This window comes from Schistocerca nitens, chromosome 4 (assembly GCF_023898315.1).
Source record: "Schistocerca nitens isolate TAMUIC-IGC-003100 chromosome 4, iqSchNite1.1, whole genome shotgun sequence".
Classification (NCBI taxonomy): domain Eukaryota; kingdom Metazoa; phylum Arthropoda; class Insecta; order Orthoptera; family Acrididae; genus Schistocerca; species Schistocerca nitens.
In genome coordinates this window covers 37,569,492-37,591,661 of record NC_064617.1, presented here as the reverse complement: position 1 = coordinate 37,591,661, position 22,170 = coordinate 37,569,492, and positions in this window count along the sequence as shown.

Here is a 22,170-nt window from a genome sequence, read left to right as displayed (position 1 = left end):
TTGCGTCGACACTAAGTACTGCAGGCTCCAGGGCGGGTTTTACCCTAGAGAGTAAAACGCCTGCAGCCTCCATATGAAAGCTCTCCTGGGATTCATGTAGTTTGTATCCAACGCACTACTGCCCATTTACTGAAACCCTCACACTCTTCTAATAAGGATGCGACACAGAAATTGAATCGAGATTAAATACTGTAGGCTCCAGCGCGGGTTTTAACCTACATAGTAAAACGGGTGCAGCCTACACATGAAAGCTCTCCGGGGAGTCATGTACTTTGTATGAGACGCACTACTGCCCATTTACTGCAAACCTCACACGCTTCTAATAAGGACGCGACACAGAAATTGCGTCGGGATTAAATACTGTAGACTCCAGTGCGAGTTTTATCCTAGAGAGTAAAACGGTTACAGCCTCCACATGAAAGCTCTCCTGGGAGTCATGTAGTTTGTATCCGACGCACTACTGCCCATTTCCTGCAACCCCCACACTCTTCTAATAAGGATGCGACACAGAAATTGCGTCGAGACTAAGTATCGCAGGCTCCAGGGCGAGTTTTATCCTAGACAGTAGAACGGTTGCAGCCTCCACATGAAAGCTCTGTTGGGAGTCATGTAGTTTGTATCCGACGCACTACTGCCCATTTACTGAAACCCTCACACTCTGATAGTATGGATGCGACACAGAAATTGCGTCGTGATTAAATACTGTAGGCTCCAGGGCGAGTTTTATCCTAGAGAGTAAAACGGTTGCAGCCTCCACATGAAAACTCTCCTGGGAGTCATGTAGTTTGTATCCGACGCACTACTGCCCATTTACTGCAACCCTCACACTCTTCTAATAAGGATGCGACACAGAAATTGCGTCGTGATTAAATACTGTAGGCTCCAGGGCGGGTTTCATCCTAGAGAGTAAAACGGTTGCAGCCTCCACTTGATAGCTCTCCTGGGAGTCATGTAGTATGTATCCGACGCTCTAATGCCCATTTACTGAAACCCTCACACTCTTAAAATAAGGATGCGACACTGAAATGGCATCGGGATTAAATACTGATGGCTCCAGGGCGAGTTTTATCCTAGAGGGTAAACGGCTGCAGCCTCCAAATGAAAGCTCTCCTGGGAGTCATGTAGTTTGTAGCCGACGCACTACTGCACATTTACTGTAACCCTCACACTCTTCTAATAAGGATGCGACACAGAAATTGCGTCGGGATTAAATACTGTAGGCTCCAGGGCGAGTTTTATCCTAGAGAGTAAAACGGTTGCAGCCTCCACATGAAAGCTCTCCTGGGAGTCATGTAGTTTGTATCCGACGCACTACTTCCCATTTACTGCAATCCTCCTACTCTTCTAATAAGGATGCGACACAGAAATTGCGTCGAGACTAAGTACTGCAGGCTCAAGGGCGGGTTTTGTCCTAGATAGTAAAACGGTTGCAGCCTCCACATGAAAGCTCTCCTGGGAGTCATGTAGCTTGTATCCGACGCACTACTGCCCATTTACTGCAACCCTCTCACTGTTCTAATAAGGATGCGACACAGAAATTGCGTCGAGACTAAGTACTGCAGGCTCCAGGGCGGGTTTTACCCTAGAGAGTAAAACGCCTGCAGCCTCCATATGAAAGCTCTCCTGGGATTCATGTAGTTTGTATCCGACGCACTACTGCCCATTTACTGAAACCCTCACACTCTTCTAATAAGGATGCGACACAGAAATTGAATCGAGCTTAAATACTGTAGGCTCCAGGGCGGGTTTTAACCTACATATTAAAACGGGTGCAGCCTACACATGAAAGCTCTCCGGGGAGTCATGTAGTTTGTATGAGACGCACTACTGCCCATTCACTGCAAACCTCACACGCTTCTAATAAGGACGCGACACAGAAATTGCGTCGAGATTAAATACTGTAGGCTTCAGGGTGAGTTTTATCCTAGAGAGTAAAACGATTGCAGCCTCCACATGAAAGCTCTCCTGGGAGCCATGTAGTTTGTATCAGAGGCACTACTGCCCATTTACTGAAACCCTCACACACTTGTAATAAGGATACGACACAGAAAATGCTTCGCGATTAAATACTGCGGGCTCCAGGGCGGGTTTTATCCAAGATAGTAAAACGGCTGCAGCATCCACTTGTAAGGTCTCCTAGGAGTCATGCAGCTTGTATCCGACGCACTACTGCCCATTTACTGAAACCCTCACACTCTTCTAATAAGGATGCGATACAAAAATTGCGTCGAGATTAAATACTGCAGATTCGAGGGCGGGTTTTATCCTAGAGAGTAAAATGGCTGCAGCCCCCACATGAAAGCTCTCCTGGCAGTCATGTAGTATGTATCCGACGCACTACTGCCCATTTACTGAAACCCTCACACTCTTATAATAAGGATGCGACACACAAATTTCGTCAAGATTAAGTACTGTAGGCTCCAGGGCGGCTTTTATTCTAGAGAGTAAATCGGCTGCAGCCTCCACATAAAAGCTCTGCTGGGAGATATGTAGTTAGTATCCGACGCATTACTGCCTATTTACTGAAACCCTCACACTCCTCAAATAATGAGACGACACAGAAATAGAGTGGAGATTAAGTACTGTAGGCTCCAGGGCGATTTTTATCCTAGAGAGTGAAACGGCTGCAGACTCCACATGAAAGCTCTCCTGGGAGTCATGTAGTTTGTATCCGACGCACTACTGCCCATTTACTGAAACCCCCACACTCTTCTAATAATGATGCGACAAAGGAATTGCATCGAGATTAAATACTGTAGGCTCCAGGGCGGGTTATATCCGAGAGAGTAAAACGGCTGCAGACCCCACATGAAAGCTGTCCTGGGGGACATGTAGTTTGTATCCGACGCACTACTGCCCATTTACTGAAACCCTCACACTCTTCTAATAACGATGCGACGCAGAAATTGCGTCGACATTAAGTACTGTAGGCTCCAGGTTGCGTTTTATCCAAGAGAGTAAAATGGCTGCAGCGTCGAAATGAAAGCTCTCCTGGGAGTCATGTAGTTTGTATCCGACGCACTACTGCCCATTCACTGAAACCCTCACACTCTTCTAATAAGGATGCGACACAGAAATTGCATCGAGATTAAATACTGTAGGATCCAGGGCGATTTTTATCCTAGAGAGTGAAACGGCTGCGGCCTCCACATGAAAGCTCTCCTGGGAGTCATGTAGTTTGTATCCGACGCACTACTGCGAATTTAGTGAAACCCTCACATTCTTCTAATAAAGATGCGACACAGAAATTGTATCGAGATTAAGTACTGTAGGCTCAAGGGCGGCTTATATCCTAGAGAGTAAAACGGCTGCAGCCTCCACGTGAAAGCTATCCTGGGAGTCATGTAGTTTGTATCCGACGCACTACTGCCCATTTACTGATACCCACACACTCTTCTAATACGGATGCGACACAGAAATTGCATACAGATTAAATACTGTAGGCTCCAGGGCGGTTTTTAACTTAGAGAGTGAAACGGCTGCAGCCTCCACATGAAAGCTCTCCTGGGAGTCATGTAGTTTGTATCCGACGCACTACTGCCCATTTACTGAAACACTCACACTCTTCTAATATGGATGCGACACAGAAATTGCGTCGAGATTAAATACTGTAGGCTCCAGGGCGGCATTTACCCTAGAGAGTGAAACGGCTGCAGCCTCCACATTAAAGATCTCCTGGGAGTCATGTAGATTGTATCCGACGCACTACTGCCCATTTACTGAGACCCTCACACTCTTCTAATAGGAATGCGACACAGATATTGTATCGAGATTAAATACTAGAGGCTCCAGGGCGGGTTATATCCTAGAGAGTGAAACGGCTGCAGCCTCCGCATTAAAGCTCTCCTGGGAGTCATGTAGTTTGTATCCGACGCACTACTGACCATTTACTGAAACCCTCACACTCTTCAAATAATGAGATGAAACAAAAATTGCGTCTAGATTAAGCACCGTAGGCTCCAGGGCGCTTTTTATCCTAGAGTAAAACGTCTGCAGCCTCCACATGAAAGCTCTCCTGGGAGTCATGTAGTTTGTATCCGACGCACTACTGCCCATTTACTGAAACCCTCACACTCTTCTAATAAGGATGCGGCACACAAATTGCATCGAGATTTAGTACTGTAGGCTCCAGGGCGAGATTTATCCTAGAGAGTAAGACGGCTGCAGCTTACACATGAAAGCACTCCTGGGAGTCATTAAGTTTGTAACCGACGCACTACTGCCCATTTACTGAAAGGCTCACGCTCTTCTAATAAGGATGCGGCACAGAAATTGCGTCGAGATTAAGTACTGTAGGTTCCATGGCGGGTTTTGTCCTAGAGAGAAAAACGGCTGCAGCCTCCACATGAAAGCTCTCCTGGGAGTCATGTAGTTTGTATCCGACGCACTACTGCCCATTTACTGAAAACCTCACACTCTTCTAATAAGGATGCGACAAAGGAATTGCATCGAGATTAAATACTGTAGGCTCCAGGGCGGGTTATATCCGAGAGAGTAAAACGGCTGCAGACTCCACATGAAAGGTCTCCAGGGAGTCATGTAGTTTGTTTCCGACGCACTACTGCCCATTTACTGTAACCCTCACACTCTTCCATTAAGGATGCGACACAGAAATTACGTCGAGATTAAGTACTATAGGCTCCAGGGCGGGTTTTATACTAGAGAGTAAAACGGCTGCAGTGTCGACATGAAAGCTCTCCTGGGAGTCATGTAGTTTGTATCCGACGCACTACTGCCCATTTACTGAAACCCTCACACTCTTCTAATAACGATGCGACGCAGAAATTGCGTCGAGATTAAGTACTGTAGGCTCCAGGGTGGGTTTTATCCAAGAGAGTAAAATGGCTGCAGTGTCGACATGAAAGCTCTCCTGGGAGTAATGTAGTTTGTATCCGACGCACTACTGCCCATTCACTGAAACCCTCACACTCCTCTAATAAGGATGCGACACAGAAATTGCGTCGAGATTAAATACTGTAGGATCCAGGGCGATTTTTATCCTAGAGAGTGAAACGGCTGCATCCTCCACATGAAAGCTCTCCTGGGAGTCATGTAGTTTGTATCCGACGCACTACTGCGAATTTAGTGAAACCCTCACATTCTTCTAATAAAGATGCGACACAGAAATTGTATCGAGATTAAGTACTGTAGGCTCAAGGACGGCTTATATCCTAGAGCGTAAAACGGCTGCAGCCTCCACGTGAAAGCTATCCTGGGAGTCATGTAGTTTGTATCCGACGCACTACTGCCCATTTACTGATACCCACACACTCTTCTAATACGGATGCGACACAGAAATTGCATCCAGATTAAATACTGTAGGCTCCAGGGCGGTTTTTATCCTAGAGAGTGAAACGGCTGCAGCCTCCACATGAAAGCTCTCCTGGGAGTCATGTAGTTTGTATCCGACGCACTACTGCCCATTTACTGAAACCCTCACACTCTTCTAATATGGATGCGACACAGAAATTGCGTCGAGATTAAATACTGTAGGCTCCAGGGCGGCATTTACCCTAGAGAGTGAAACGGCTGCAGCCTCCACATTAAAGCTCTCCTGGGAGTCATGCAGCTTGTATCCGACGCCCTACTGCCCATTTACTGAAACCCTCACACTCCTCATGTAATGAGATGACACGGAAATTGCGTCGAGATTAAGGACTGAAGGCTCCAGGGCGGTTTTTATCCTAGAGAGTAAATTCGCTGCAGCCTCCACATGAAAGTTCTCCTTCTAGTCCTAGTTTGTATCCGACGGACTACTGCCCATTTACTGAAACCCTCATACTGTTCTAATAAGTATGCGGCACAGAAATTGCGTCGAGATTAAATACTATAGGCTCCAGGGCGAGATTGATCCCCTGAGAGTAAAAGGGCTGCAGCCTCCACATGTAAGCTCTCCTGGGAGTCATTTAGTTTGTATGCGACGCCCTCCTGCCCATTTACTGAAACCCTCACACTCTTCTAATAAGGATGCGACACAGAATTTACGTCGAGGTTAAGAACTGTAGGCTCCAGGGCGGGTTTTATCCTAGAGAGAAAAACGACTGCAGCCTCCACATGAAAGCTCTGCAGGGAGTCATATAGTTTGTATCCGACGCACTACTGCCATTTACTGAAACCCTCAAACTCTTCTATTAAGGATGCGTCACAGAAATTGCGTCGAGATTAAATACTGTAGGCTCCAGGGTGGGTTTTATCCTAGAGAGTAAAACGGCAGCAGCCTCCACATTTAAGCCCTCCAGGGGGTCATGGGGTTTGTATCCGACGCACTACTGACCATTTACTGAATCCCTCACACTCTTCTAATGAGGATGCGACACAGAAATTGCGTCGAGATTAAGTACTGTAGGCTCCAGGGTGGGTTTTATCCTAGAGAGTAAAACGGCTGCTGCCTCCACATTTAAGCACTCCAGGGGGTCATGGAGTTTGTATCCGACGCACTAATGTCCATTTACTAAAACCCTCACACTCTTCTAATAAGGATGCGATACAGAAATTGCGTTGAGATTAAGTACTGTAGGCTCAAGGGCGTGTTTTATCCTAGAGAGTAAATCGGTTGCAGCCTCTATATGATAGCTCTCCTGGGAGTCATGTAGTTTGTATCCGACGTACTACTGCCCATTTGCCCATTTACTGAAACCCTCACACTCTTCTAATAAGTATGCAAGACAGAAGTTGCGTCGAGATTTAATACTGCAGGTTCCAGGGTGGGTTTTAGCCTAGAGAGTAAATTGGCTGCAGCCTCCTCATGAAAGGTCTCCTGGGAGTCATGTAGTTTGTATCCGACGCACTAATGTCCATTAACTGAACCCTCACACTCTTCAAATAATGAGATGACACAGAAATTGCGTCGAGATTAAGCACTGTAGGCTCCAGGGCGCTTTTTATCCTAGAGTAAATCGTCTGCAGCCTCCACATGAAAGCTCTCCTGGGAGTCATGTAGATTGTATCCGACGCACTACTGCCCATTTACTGAAACCCTCACACTCTTCTAATAAGGATGTGACACAGAAATTGCGTCGAGATTTATTACTGTAGGCTCCAGGGCGGGTTTTATCCTAGAGTAAAATAGCTGCAGCCTACTCATGAAAACCCTCCGGGGAGACAAGTAGTTTGTATCCGACGCACTACTGCCCATTTACTGAAACCCTCACATTCTTCAAATAATGAGATGACACAGAAATTGCGTCGAGATTAAGCACCGTATGCTCCAGGGCGCTTTTTATCCTAGAGTAAAACGGCTGCAGCCTACACATGAAAGCTCTCCTGGGAGTCATGTAGTTTGTATCCGACCCACTACTGCCCATTTATTGAAACAATTACACTCTTCTAATAAGGATGCGACACAGATATTGCAACGAGAATAAGTACTGTAGGCTCCAGGGTGGGTTTATTCTAGAGAGTAAAACGGATGCAGGCTACACATGAAAGTACTCCGGGGAGTCATGTAGTTTGTTTCCGACACACTACTGCCCATTTACTGAAACCCTCACACTCTTCTAGTAAGGATGCGACGCAGAAATTGCGTCGAGATTTAGTACTGTAGGCTCCGGGGCGAGTTTTATACTAGAGAGTAAAACGGCTGCAGCCTCCACATGAAAGCTCTCCTGGGAGTCATTTAGTTTGTATCCGACGCCCTCTTGTCCATTTACTGAAACCCTCACACTCTTCTAATAAGGATGCGTCTCAGATATTGCGTCGAGATTAAATACTGTATTTACCAGGGCGGGTTTTACCCTAGAAAGTAAAACGGCTGCAGTCTCCACATGAAAGCTCTCCTGAGAGTCATGTAGTTTGTATCCGACGCACTACTGCCCATGTACTGAAACCCTCACACTCTTCTAATTACAATGCGACACAGAAATTGTGTGGAAATTAAGAACTGTAGCCTCCATGGCGGGTTTTATCCTAGAGAGTAAAACGGCTGCAGCCTCCACATGAAAGCTGTCCTGCGAGTCATAATTTGTATCCGACGGACTACTGCCCATTTACTGAAACCCTCATACTGTTCTAATGCGTATGCGGCACAGAAATTGCGTCGAGATTAATTAGTGTAGGCTCCAGGGCGAGATTGATCCTAAAAAGTAAAACGGCTGCAGCCTCCACATGTAAGCTCTCCTGGGAGTCATTTAGTTTGTATCCGTTTCCCTCCTGCCCATTTACTGAAACCCTCACACGCTTCTAATAAGGATGCGACACAGAAATTACGTCGAGGTTACGAACTGTAGGCTCCAGGGCGGGTTTTATCCTAGAGAGTAAAACGGCAGCAGCCTCCGCATTAAAGCTCTTCAGGGAGTCATTGAGTTTGTATCCGACGCACTAATGTCCATTTACTGACATCCTCACACTCCTCAAATAATGGGATGACACAGAAATTGCGTCGAGATTAAGCACTGTAGGCTCCAGGGCGCTTTTTATCCTAGAGTAAAACGTCTGCAGCCTCCACATGTAAGCTCTCCTGCGAGTCATGTAGTTTGTATCCGACGCACTACTGCCCATTTACTAAAACCCTCACAATCTTCTAATAAGGATGCGACACAGAAATTGCGTCGAGATTTAGTACTGTAGGCTCCAGGGCGGGTTTTATCCTAGAGAGTAAAGTAGCTGCAGCCTACACATGAAAGCTCTCCGGGGAGACATGTAGTTTGTATCCGACGCACTACTGCCCATTTACTGAAACCCTCACACTCTTCTAATAAGGATGCGACACAGAAATTGCATTGAGATTAAATACTGTAGGCTCCAGGGCGGGTTACATCCGAGAGAGTAAAACGGCTGCAGCCTCCACATGAAAGGTCTCCTGGGAGTCATGTAGTTTGTTTCCGACGCACTACTGCCCATTTACTGAAACCCTCACACTCTTCTAATAACGATGCTACGCAGAAATTGCATCGAGATTAAATACTGTAGACTCCAGGGCGGGTTTTATCCTAGAGAGTAAAACGGCAGCAGCCTCCACACTAAAGCTCTCCAGGGAGTCATGGAGTTTGTATCCGACGCACTAATGTCCATTTACTAAAACCCTCACACTCTTCTAATAAGGATGTGACACAGAAATTGCGTTGAGAATAAGTACTGTAGGCTCAAGGGCGGGTTTTTTCCTAGAGAGTAAAATAACTGCAGCCTACACGTGAAAGCTCTCAGGGGAGACATGTAGTTTGTATCCGACGCACTAATGTCCATTTACTGAAACCCTCACACTCTTCAAATAATGAGATGACACAGAAGTTGCGTCGAGATTAAGCACTGTAGGCTCCAGGGCGCTTTTTATCCTAGAGTAAAACGTCTGCAGCCTCCACATGTAAGCTCTCCTGCGAGTCATGTAGTTTGTATCCGACGCACTACTGCCCATTTACTAAAACCCTCACAATCTTCTAATAAGGATGCGACACAGAAATTGCGTCGAGATTTAGTACTGTAGGCTCCAGGGCGGGTTTTGTCCTAGAGAGTAAAGTAGCTGCAGCCTACACATGAAAGCTCTCCGGGGAGACATGTAGTTTGTATCCGACGCACTACTGCCCATTTACTGAAACCCTCACACGCTTCTAATAAGGATGCGACACAGAAATTACGTCGAGGTTAAGAACTGTAGGCTCCAGGGCGGGTTTTATCCTAGAGAGTAAAACGGCAGCAGCCTCCGCATTAAAGCTCTTCAGGGAGTCATTGAGTTTGTATCCGACGCACTAATGTCCATTTACTGAAATCCTCACACTCCTCAAATAATGAGATGACACAGAAATTGCGTCGAGATTAAGCACTGCAGGCTCCAGGGCGCTTTTTATCCTAGAGTAAAACGTCTGCAGCCTTCACATGTAAGCTCTCCTGCGAGTCATGTAGTTTGTATCCGACGCACTACTGCCCATTTACTAAAACCCTCACAATCTTCTAATAAGGATGCGACACAGAAATTGCGTCGAGATTTAGTTCTGTAGGCTCCAGGGCGGGTTTTATCCTAGAGAGTAAAGTAGCTGCAGCCTACACATGAAAGCTCTCCGGGGAGACATGTAGTTTGTATCCGACGCACTACTGCCCATTTACTGAAACCCTCACACTCTTCTAATAAGGATGCGACACAGAAATTGCATCGAGATTAAATACTGTAGGCTCCAGGGCGGGTTACATCCGAGAGAGTAAAACGGCTGCAGCCTCCACATGAAAGCTCTCCTGGGAGTCATGTAGTTTGTATCCGACGCACTACTGCCCATTTACTGAAACCCCCACACTCTTCTAATAATGATGCGACAAAGGAATTGCATCGAGATTAAATACTGTAGGCTCCAGGGCGGGTTATATCCGAGAGAGTAAAACGGCTGCAGCCTCCACATGAAAGCTCTCCTGGGAGTCATGTAGTTTGTATCCGACGCACTACTGCCCATTTACTGAAACCCTCACACTCTTCTGATATGGATGCGACACAGAAATTGCGTCGAGATTAAATACTGTAGGCTCCAGGGCGGCATTTACCCTAGAGAGTGAAACGGCTGCAGCCTCCACATTAAAGATCTCCTGGGAGTCATGTAGATTGTATCCGACGCACTACTGCCCATTTACTGAAACCCTCACACTCTTCTAATAGGAATGCGACACAGATATTGTATCGAGATTAAATACTGTAGGCTCCAGGGCGGGTTATATCCTAGAGAGTGAAACGGCTGCAGCCTCCGCATTAAAGCTCTCCTGGGAGTCATGTAGTTTGTATCCGACGCACTACTGACCATTTACTGAAACCCTCACACTCTTCAAATAATGAGATGAAACAAAAATTGCGTCTAGATTAAGCACCGTAGGCTCCAGGGCGCTTTTTATCCTAGAGTAAAACGTCTGCAGCCTCCACATGAAAGCTCTCCTGGGAGTCATGTAGTTGGTATCCGACGCACTACTCCCCATTTACTGAAACCCTCACACTCTTCTAATAAGGATGCGGCACAGAAATTGCATCGAGATTTAGTACTGTAGGCTCCAGGGCGAGATTTATCCTAGAGAGTAAGACGGCTGCAGCCTACACATGAAAGCACTCCTGGGAGTCATTAAGTTTGTAACCGACGCACTACTGCCCATTTACTGTAACCCTCACACTCTTCTAATAACGATGCGACGCAGAAATTGCGTCGAGATTAAGTACTGTAGGCTCCAGGGTGGGTTTTATCCAAGAGAGTAAAATGGCTGCAGTGTCGACATGAAAGCTCTCCTGGGAGTCATGTAGTTTGTATCCGACGCACTACTGCCCATTCACTGAAACCCTCACACTCCTCTAATAAGGATGCGACACAGAAATTGCATCGAGATTAAATACTGTAGGATCCAGGGCGATTTTTATCCTAGAGAGTGAAACGGCTGCATCCTCCACATGAAAGCTCTCCTGGGAGTCATGTAGTTTGTATCCGACGCACTACTGCGAATTTAGTGAAACCCTCACATTCTTCTAATAAAGATGCGACACAGAAATTGTATCGAGATTAAGTACTGTAGGCTCAAGGACGGCTTATATCCTAGAGAGTAAAACGGCTGCAGCCTCCACGTGAAAGCTATCCTGGGAGTCATGTAGTTTGTATCCGACGCACTACTGCCCATTTACTGATACCCACACACTCTTCTAATACGGATGCGACACAGAAATTGCATCCAGATTAAATACTGTAGGCTCCAGGGCGGTTTTTATCCTAGAGAGTGAAACGGCTGCAGCCTCCACATGAAAGCTCTCCTGGGAGTCATGTAGTTTGTGTCCGACGCACTACTGCCCATTTACTGAAACCCTCACACTCTTCTAATATGGATGCGACACAGAAATTGCGTCGAGATTAAATACTGTAGGCTCCAGGGCGGCATTTACCCTAGAGAGTGAAACGGCTGCAGCCTCCACATTAAAGCTCTTCTGGGAGTCATGCAGCTTGTATCCGACGCCATACTGCCCATTTACTGAAACCCTCACACTCCTCATGTAATGAGATGACACGGAAATTGCGTCGAGATTAAGGACTGAAGGCTCCAGGGCGGTTTTTATCCTAGAGAGTAAATTGGCTGCAGCCTCCACATGAAAGTTCTCCTTCGAGTCATAGTTTGTATCCGACGGACTACTGCCCATTTACTGAAACCCTCATACTGTTCTAATAAGTATGCGGCACAGAAATTGCGTCGAGATTAAATACTATAGGCTCCAGGGCGAGATTGATCCCAGAGAGTAAAAGGGCTGCAGCCTCCACATGTAAGCTCTCCTGGGAGTCATTTAGTTTGTATGCGACGCCCTCCTGCCCATTTACTGAAACCCTCACACTCTTCTAATAAGGATGCGACACAGAATTTACGTCGAGGTTAAGAACTGTAGGCTCCAGGGCGGGTTTTATCCTAGAGAGAAAAACGACTGCAGCCTCCACATGAAAGCTCTGCAGGGAGTCATATAGTTTGTATCCGACGCACTACTGCCATTTACTGAAACCCTCACACTCTTCTATTAAGGATGCGTCACAGAAATTGCGTCGAGATTAAATACTGTAGGCTCTAGGGTGGGTTTTATCCTAGAGAGTAAAACGGCAGCAGCCTCCACATTTAAGCCCTCCAGGGGGTCATGGAGTTTGTATCCGACGCACTACTGACCATTTACTGAATCCCTCACACTCTTCTAATGAGGATGCGACACAGAAATTGCGTCGAGATTAAGTACTGTAGGCTCCAGGGTGGGTTTTATCCTAGAGAGTAAATCGGTTGCAGCCTCTATATGATAGCTCTCCTGGGACTCATGTAGTTTGTATCCGACGTACTACTGCCCATTTGCCCATTTACTGAAACCCTCACACTCTTCTAATAAGTATGCAAGACAGAAATTGCGTCGAGATTTAATACTGCAGGTTCCAGGGTGAGTTTCAGCCTAGAGAGTAAATTGGCTGCAGCCTCCTCATGAAAGGTCTCCTGGGAGTCATGTAGTTTGTATCCGACGCACTAATGTCCATTAACTGAACCCTCACACTCTTCAAATAATGAGATGACACAGAAATTGCGTCGAGATTAAGCACTGTAGGCTCCAGGGCGCTTTTTATCCTAGAGTAAATCGTCTGCAGCCTCCACATGAAAGCTCTCCTGGGAGTCATGTAGATTGTATCCGACGCACTACTGCCCATTTACTGAAACCCTCACACTCTTCTAATAAGGATGTGACACAGAAATTGCGTCGAGATTTATTACTGTAGGCTCCAGGGCGGGTTTTATCCTAGAGAGTAAAATAGCTGCAGCCTACACATGAAAACCCTCCGGGGAGACAAGTAGTTTGTATCCGACGCACTACTGCCCATTTACTGAAACCCTCACAGTCTTCAAATAATGAGATGACACAGAAATTGCGTCGAGATTAAGCACCGTATGCTCCAGGGCGCTTTTTATCCTAGAGTAAAACGGCTGCAGCCTACACATGAAAGCTCTCCTGGGAGTCATGTAGTTTGTATCCGACCCACTACTGCCCATTTATTGAAACAATTACACTCTTCTAATAAGGATGCGACACAGATATTGCAACGAGAATAAGTACTGTAGGCTCCAGGGCGGGTTTTATCCTAGAGAGTAAAACGGCAGCAGCCTCCACATTAAAGCCCTTCAGGGAGTCATTGAGTTTGTATCCGACGCACTAATGTCCATTTACTGAAATCCTCACACTCCTCAAATAATGGGATGACACAGAAATTGCGTCGAGATTAAGCACTGTAGGCTCCAGGGCGCCTTTTATCCTAGAGTAAAACGTCTGCAGCCTCCACATGTAAGCTCTCCTGCGAGTCATGTAGTTTTGTATCCGACGCACTACTGCCAATTTACTAAAACCCTCACAATCTTCTGATAAGGATGCGACACAGAAATTGCGTCGAGATTTAGTACTGTAGGCTCCAGGGCGGGTTTTATCCTAGAGAGTAAAACGGCAGCAGCCTCCACATTAAAGCCCTTCAGGGAGTCATTGAGTTTGTATCCGACGCACTAATGTCCATTTACTGAAATCCTCACACTCCTCAAATAATGGGATGACACAGAAATTGCATCGAGATTAAATACTGTAGGCTCCAGGGCGGTTTACATCCGAGAGAGTAAAACGGCTGCAGCCTCCACATGAAAGGTCTCCTGGGAGTCCTGTAGTTTGTTTCCGACGCAATACTGCCCATTTACTGTAACCCTCATACTCTTGTAAAAAGGATGCGACACAGAAATTACGTCGAGATTAAGTGCTATAGGCTTCAGGGCGGGTTTTATCCTAGAGAGAAAAACGGCTGCTGCCTCCACATGAAAGCTCTCCTGGGAGTCATGTAGTTTGTATCCGACGCACTACTGCCCATTTACTGAAACCCTCACACTCTTCTAATAACGATGCTACGCAGAAATTGCATCGAGATTAAATACTGTAGGCTCCAGGGCGGGTTATATCCTAGAGAGTAAAACGGCTACAGCGTCCACATGGAAGCTCTCCTGGGAGTCATGTAGTTTGCATCTGACGCACTATTGCGAATTTAGTAAAACCCTCACATTCTTCTAATAAGGATGCGACACAGAAATTGTATCGAGATTAAGTGCTGTAGGCTCAAGGGCGGGTTATATCCTAGAGAGTAAAACGGCTGCAGCCTCCACATGAAAGCTATCCTGGGAGTCATGTAGTTTGTGTCCGACGCACTACTGCCCATTTACTGAAACCCTCACACTCTTCTAATAAGGATGCATCACAGAAATTGCATCGAGATTTAATACTGTAGGCTCCAGGGCGGGTTATATCCTAGAGAGTAGAACGTCTGCATCCTCCACATGAAAGCTCTCCTGGGAGTCATGTAGTTTGTATCCGACGCACAACTGCCCATTTACTGAAACCCTCACACTCTTCTAATAAGGATGCGACACAGAAATTGCATCGAGATTAAATACTGTAGGCTCCAGGGCGGGTTATATCCGAGAGAGTAAAACGGCTGCAGCCTCCACATGAAAGGTCTCCTGGGAGTCATGTAGTTTGTTTCCGACGCACTACTGCCCATTTACTGTAACCCTCACACTCTTCTAATAAGGATGCGACACAGAAATTGCGTCGAGATTTAGTACTGTAGGCTCCAGGGCGGGTTTTATCCTAGAGAGTAAAGTAGCTGCAGCCTACACATGAAAGCTCTCCGGGGAGACATGTAGTTTGTATCCGACGCACTACTGCCCATTTACTGAAACCCTCACACTCTTCTAATAAGGATGCGACACAGAAATTGCATCGAGATTAAATACTGTAGGCTCAAGGGGGGGGGGGGGGGGGTTATATCCGAGAGAGTAAGACGGCTGCAGCCTCCTCATGAAAGGTCTCCTGGGAGTCATGTAGTTTGTTTCCGACGCACTACTGCCCATTTACTGTAACCCTCACACTCTTCTAATAAGGATGCGACACAGAAATTACGTCGAGGTTAAGAACTGTAGGCTCCTGGGCGGGTTTTATCCTAGAGAGAAAAACGGCTGCAGCCTCCACATGAAAGCTCTGCTGGGAGTCATATGGTTTGTATCCGACGCACTACTGCCATTTACTGAAACCCTCACACTCTTCTAATATGGATACGACACAGAAATTGCATCGAGATTTAATACTGTAGGCTCCAGGGCGGGTTTCATGTTAGAGAGTACAACGGCTGCAGCCTCTACATGAAAGCTCTCCTGGGAGTCATGTAGTTTGTATCCGACGCACTACTGCCCATTTACTGAATCCCTCACACTCTTCTAATAAGGATGCGACACAGAAATTGCGTCGAGATTAAGTACTGTAGGCTCCAGGGTGGGTTTTATCCTAGACAGTAAAACGGCAGCAGCCTACACATTAAAGCTCTCCAGGGAGTCATTGAGTTTGTATCCGACGCACTAATGACCATTTACTAAAACCCTCACACTCTTCTAATAAGGATGCGATACAGAAATTGCGTTGAGATTAAGTACTGTAGGCTCAAGCGCGGGTTTTATCCTAGAGAGTTAATCGGTTGCAGCCTCTACATGATAGCTCTCCTGGGAGTCATGTAGTTTGTATCCGACGGACTACTGCCCATTTGCTCATTTACTGCAACCCTCACACTCTTCTAATAAGAATGCAACACAGAAACTTCGTCGGGATTTAATACTGCAGGTTCCAGGGTGGGTTTTAGCCTAGAGAGTAAATTGGCTGCAGCCTCCACATGAAAGTTCTCCTGGGAGTCATGTAGTTTGTATCCGACGCACTAATGTCCATTTACTGAAATCCTCACACTCCTCAAATAATGAGATGACACAGAAATTGCGTCGAGATTAAGCACTGTAGGCTCCAGGGCGCTTTTTATCCTAGAGTAAAACGTCTGCAGCCGCCACATGTAAGCTCTCCTGCGAGTCATGTAGTTTGTATCCGACTCACTACTGCCCATTTACTAAAACCCTCACAATCTTCTAATAAGAATGCGACACAGAAATTGCGTCGAGATTTAGTACTGTAGGCTCCAGGGCGGGTTTTATCCTAGAGAGTAAAGTAGCTGCAGCCTACACATGAAAGCTCTCCGGGGAGACATGTAGTTTGTATCCGACGCACTACTGCCCATTTACTGAAACCCTCACAATCTTCTAATAAGAATGCGACACAGAAATTGCGTCGAGATTTAGTACTGTAGGCTCCAGGGCGGGTTTTATCCTAGAGAGTAAAGTAGCTGCAGCCTACACATGAAAGCTCTCCTGGGAGTCATGTAGTTTGTTTCCGACGCACTACTGCCCATTTACTGTAACCCTCATACTCTTCTAATTACAATGCGACACAGAAATTGTGTGGAAATTAAAAACTGTAGCCTCCATGGTGGGTTTTATCCTAGAGAGAAAAACGGCTGCAGCCTCCACATGAAAGCTCTCCTGCGAGTCATAATTTGTATCCGACGGACTACTGCCCATTTACTGAAACCCTCATACTGTTCTAATACGTATGCGGCACAGAAATTGCGCCTAGATTAAATAGTGTAGGCTCCAGGGCGAGATTGATCCTAAGAAGTAAAACGGCTTCAGCCTCCACATGTAAGCTCTCCTGGGAGTCATTTAGTTTGTATCCGACGCCCTCCTGCCCATTTACTGAAACCCTCACACTCTTCTAATAAGGATGCGACACAGAAATTAAGTCGAGGTTAAGAACTGTAGGCCCCAGGGCGGGTTTTATCCAATAGAGAAAAACATGAAAGCCCCCCTGCGAGTCATAATTTGTATCCGACGGACTACTGCCCATTTACTGAAACCCTCATACTGTTCTAATACGTATGCGGCACAGAAATTGCGTCGAGATTAAATGGTGTAGGCTCCAGGGCGAGATTGATCCTAAAAAGTAAAACGGCTGCAGCCTCCACATGTAAGCTCTCCTGGGAGTCATTTAGTTTGTATCCGACGCCCTCCTGCCCATTTACTGAAACCCTCACACTCTTCTAATTAGGATGCGACACAGAAATTACGTCGAGGTTAAGAACTGTAGGCTCCAGGGCGGTATTTATCCTAGAGAGTAAAGGGCTGCAGCCTCCACATGAAAGCTCTCCTGTGAGTCTTGTAGTTACCATCCGACGCACTACTGCACATTTACTGCAACCGGCACACTCTTCTAATAAGTATGCGACACAGAAATTGCGTCGAGACTATGTACTTCAGGCTCCAGGGCGGGTTTTATCCTAGAGAGTAAACGGCTGCAGCCTCCACATGAAAGCTATCCTGGGAGTCATGTAGTTTGTATCCGACGCACTACTGCCCATTTACTGAAACCCTCACACTCTTCTAATATGGATACGACACAGAAATTGCATCGAGATTTAATACTGTAGGCTCCAGGGCGGGTTTCATGTTAGAGAGTACAACGGCTGCAGCCTCTACATGAAAGCTCTCCTGGGAGTCATGTAGTTTGTATCCGACGCACTACTGCCCATTTACTGAATCCCTCACACTCTTCTAATAAGGATGCGACACAGAAATTGCGTCGAGATTAAGCACTGTAGGCTCCAGGGTGGGTTTTATCCTAGAGAGTAAAACGGCAGCAGCCTACACATTAAAGCTCTTTAGGGAGTCATGGAGTTTGTATCCGACGCACTAATGACCATTTACTAAAACCCTCACACTCTTCTAATAAGGATGCGATACAGAAATTGCGTTGAGATTAAGTACTGTAGGCTCAAGGGCGGGTTTTATCCTAGAAAGTAAATCGGTTGCAGCCTCTACATGATAGCTCTCCTGGGAGTCATGTAGTTTGTATCCGACGGACTACTGCCCATTTGCTCATTTACTGCAACCCTCACACTCTTCTAATAAGTATGCAACACAGAAACTTCGTCGAGATTTAATACTGCAGGTTCCAGGGTGGGTTTTAGCCTAGAGAGTAAATTGGCTGCAGCCTCCACATGAAAGTTCTCCTGGGAGTCATGTAGTTTGTATCCGACGCACTAATGTCCATTTACTGAAATCCTCACACTCCTCAAATAATGAGATGACACAGAAATTGCGTCGAGATTAAGCACTGCAGGCTCCAGGGCGCTTTTTATCCTAGAGTAAAACGTCTGCAGCCTTCACATGTAAGCTCTCCTGCGAGTCATGTAGTTTGTATCCGACGCACTACTGCCCATTTACTAAAACCCTCACAATCTTCTAATAAGGATGCGACACAGAAATTGCGTCGAGATTTAGTTCTGTAGGCTCCAGGGCGGGTTTTATCCTAGAGAGTAAAGTAGCTGCAGCCTACACATGAAAGCTCTCCGGGGAGACATGTAGTTTGTATCCGACGCACTACTGCCCATTTACTGAAACCCTCACACTCTTCTAATAAGGATGCGACACAGAAATTGCATCGAGATTAAATACTGTAGGCTCCAGGGCGGGTTACATCCGAGAGAGTAAAACGGCTTCAGCCTCCACATGAAAGGTCTCCTGGGAGTCATGTAGTTTGTTTCCGACGCACTACTGCCCATTTACTGTAACCCTCATACTCTTATAATTACAATGCGACACAGAAATTGTGTGGAAATTAAGAACTGTAGCCTCCATGGTGGGTTTTATCCTAGAGAGAAAAACGGCTGCAGCCTCCACATGAAAGCTCTCCTGCGAGTCATAATTTGTATCCGACGGACTACTGCCCATTTACTGAAACCCTCATACTGTTCTAATACGTATGCGGCACAGAAATTGCGTCGAGATTAAATGGTGTAGGCTCCAGGGCGAGATTGATCCTAAAAAATAAAACGGCTGCAGCCTCCACATGTAAGCTCTCCTGGGAGTCATTTAGTTTGTATCCGACGCCCTCCTGCCCATTTACTGAAACCCTCACACTCTTCTAATAAGGATGCGACACAGAAATTAAGTCCAGGTTAATAACTGTAGGCTCCAGGGCGGGTTTTATCCTATAGAGAAAAACATGAAAGCCCCCCTGCGAGTCATAATTTGTATCCGACGGACTACTGCCCATTTACTGAAACCCTCATACTGTTCTAATACGTATGCGGCACAGAAATTGCGTCGAGATTAAATGGTGTAGGCTCCAGGGCGAGATTGATCCTAAAAAATAAAACGGCTGCAGCCTCCACATGTAAGCTCTCCTGGGAGTCATTTAGTTTGTATCCGACGCCCTCCTGCCCATTTACTGAAACCCTCACACTCTTCTAATTAGGATGCGACACAGAAATTACGTCGAGGTTAAGAACTGTAGGCTCCAGGGCGGGTTTTATCCTAGAGAGAAAAACGGCTGCAGCCTCCACATGAAAGCTCTGCTGGGAGTCATATAGTTTGTATCCGACGCACTACTGCCATTTACTGAAACCCTCACACTCTTCTAATATGGATACGACACAGAAATTGCATCGAGATTTAATACTGTAGGCTCCAGGGCGGGTTTCATCCTAGAGAGTACAACGGCTGCAGCCTCTACATGAAAGCTCTGCTGGGAGTCATGTAGTTTGTATCCGACGCACTACTGCCCATTTACTGAATCCCTCACACTCTTCTAATAAGGATGCGACACAGAAATTGCGTCGAGACTAAGTACTGTAGGCTCCAGGGCGGTTTTATCCTAGAGAGTAAATCGGTGGCAGCCTCTATATGATAGCTCTCCTGGGAGTCATGTAGTTTGTATCCGACGGACTACTGCCCATTTGCCCATTTACTGAAACCCTCACACTCTTCTAATAAGTATGCAACACAGAAACTTCGTCGAGATTTAATACTGCAGGTTATAAAATAAATAAAAATAAAATGGAACATTAATTATTCTATCTGTATGATAGTGATTGGTTGTAATTGGTATTTGCTTATCTGGAACGTGGACGTTTAATTATTCGGTATCAGACGCTTGACAATGGCTATTTGGAAAAGGCAATGTAATTCGTAGTTGACCGTGAAAGAAAACTGAAATAATCGGACTTCGTAATTAAATCGTTTCCAAAGACTGCTGCGGTAGGTACGGACTCATGATCTAATCTCAATATTACAATGATTTGCCAGCCATGCCAATACGTCGTACAGAGGTGATTGTCTACTAAACATAAAAAAGTTACACAGTTAGTTAAATCAGATATATTCAATGAAATAGCCTACAGTTCATAATCCTACTTACTTTTATAAATATAAATTCATTACAGAATCGAGTGCCTAGTGTGGTTGCAACTCGCAGTATTCTTCTATAACATGAAAATATGGCGGTGTGCCAGACAATAAAATAAAATACGTGCTTCTCGCACCACTTCTACCTGAGCTCTCTCCTCTCTTAATCAAACATAAGAGTAACGTAATTATTCTTTTGTCTTTATCAGCGACACAGCGCTGCAGTTGTGTGCCATAGGCTTTATTTATTAGTCACTGATTATTTATTTAATTAATATTTCGCGTTTCCGCGGAAACTCACGCTCGGCATGCAAATGTGCCTTTATATTGCCCCCTGAATTGCGAGGCGAAAGGACACACCTGCAGGCGAGCAATTCACCTAAAGGCACAAGAAAATCTAAGTTATCTACAACTATTCACATGACTTACATTACACACATTATACACATTATATACAAAATTTGAATGACGCGGGTGCGTCGTAAAAGTTCTTATGTTGGCAGATAGAGTGCGCGCATGCGCAGAAGCGTCTGTGTGACTCCGGCAGTGCCGTTATATCATACAGTTAGATTACGCGGCACAGTAATGCAGTTCATATTGTTCGTGTGCGCGCGTATCTTAGTCGTTGCACAAAGAAAATATTCAACCAAGATTACATATGAAGACTACATTCTATAACAGGTAACTTAGTTTTAAATTTACAATATTTGTTATATCACAATACAACTCAGATTGTTGAATGTTCTTGGTTACATAGTATTGTTTTGATGTACTTCAAAGAAAAATGTCCGTATGTTTCAGGTGCGTCGACCTATTCACATCGTGTCGTTATTACAGTTCATATTCATCTGCTGCACAATAATTGTTTTCACAGGTTAGTATCATCGTTGTATAACAACGTGATTAAAACATAAGCGTGTCCATTTCCATTTCTATTATAGTCGTTGTGATGCAGTTCGTTGTGACAAAAAACATTGTTTATTACAGATCTGACGTGACCCGTTAGTAATTGGTCCACGTGCAGTTCGTTTTTTACATTCCGTGGAAGCTTGGTTGCAGAACCTCGGATGGCACATAGCTGGCGTGGATCCTTGGACAGTCCAGGTAAGAGTGTCCGTCACATTTCGAGAACATTTCATTCCCTGAAGTTCCAACCAAAATTCTTCCACCCGTCGTGTTGTTTTCTGGACAGGCACTTTGTGTCCGTTTAATCCAGTTAACATCTTGAAGTTAGGTACTGTAGTATTGTCACTAGACGATGCATGAATTATGCACTTCACATTTTCAGTTTTTTGCTGAATATAGCTCACCTAAATGTTCGTAGTTATTAATCAAAGAAATGGTTCATCGCGTTTACATAGGTACGATGCATAATGAATGTCATTAACAGTTTCTTTCACATAGGTTTCTGCGTAGTTGCAGTGTTAGTAATGTTCATTAAGGTCCGTGAACAATGGTTCACTATGCAATGTCCTTTTGGCACTCGTTTTGTTCAAATTTCTTTTACATAGTAACAGTTACATTATACATCATTGAAAGAGAAAAAAAAATATAAGTAATCATACATACACACGTCACATATTTCTTAGTATAAATATAATACAGTTGCACATAAACATGTTTTCA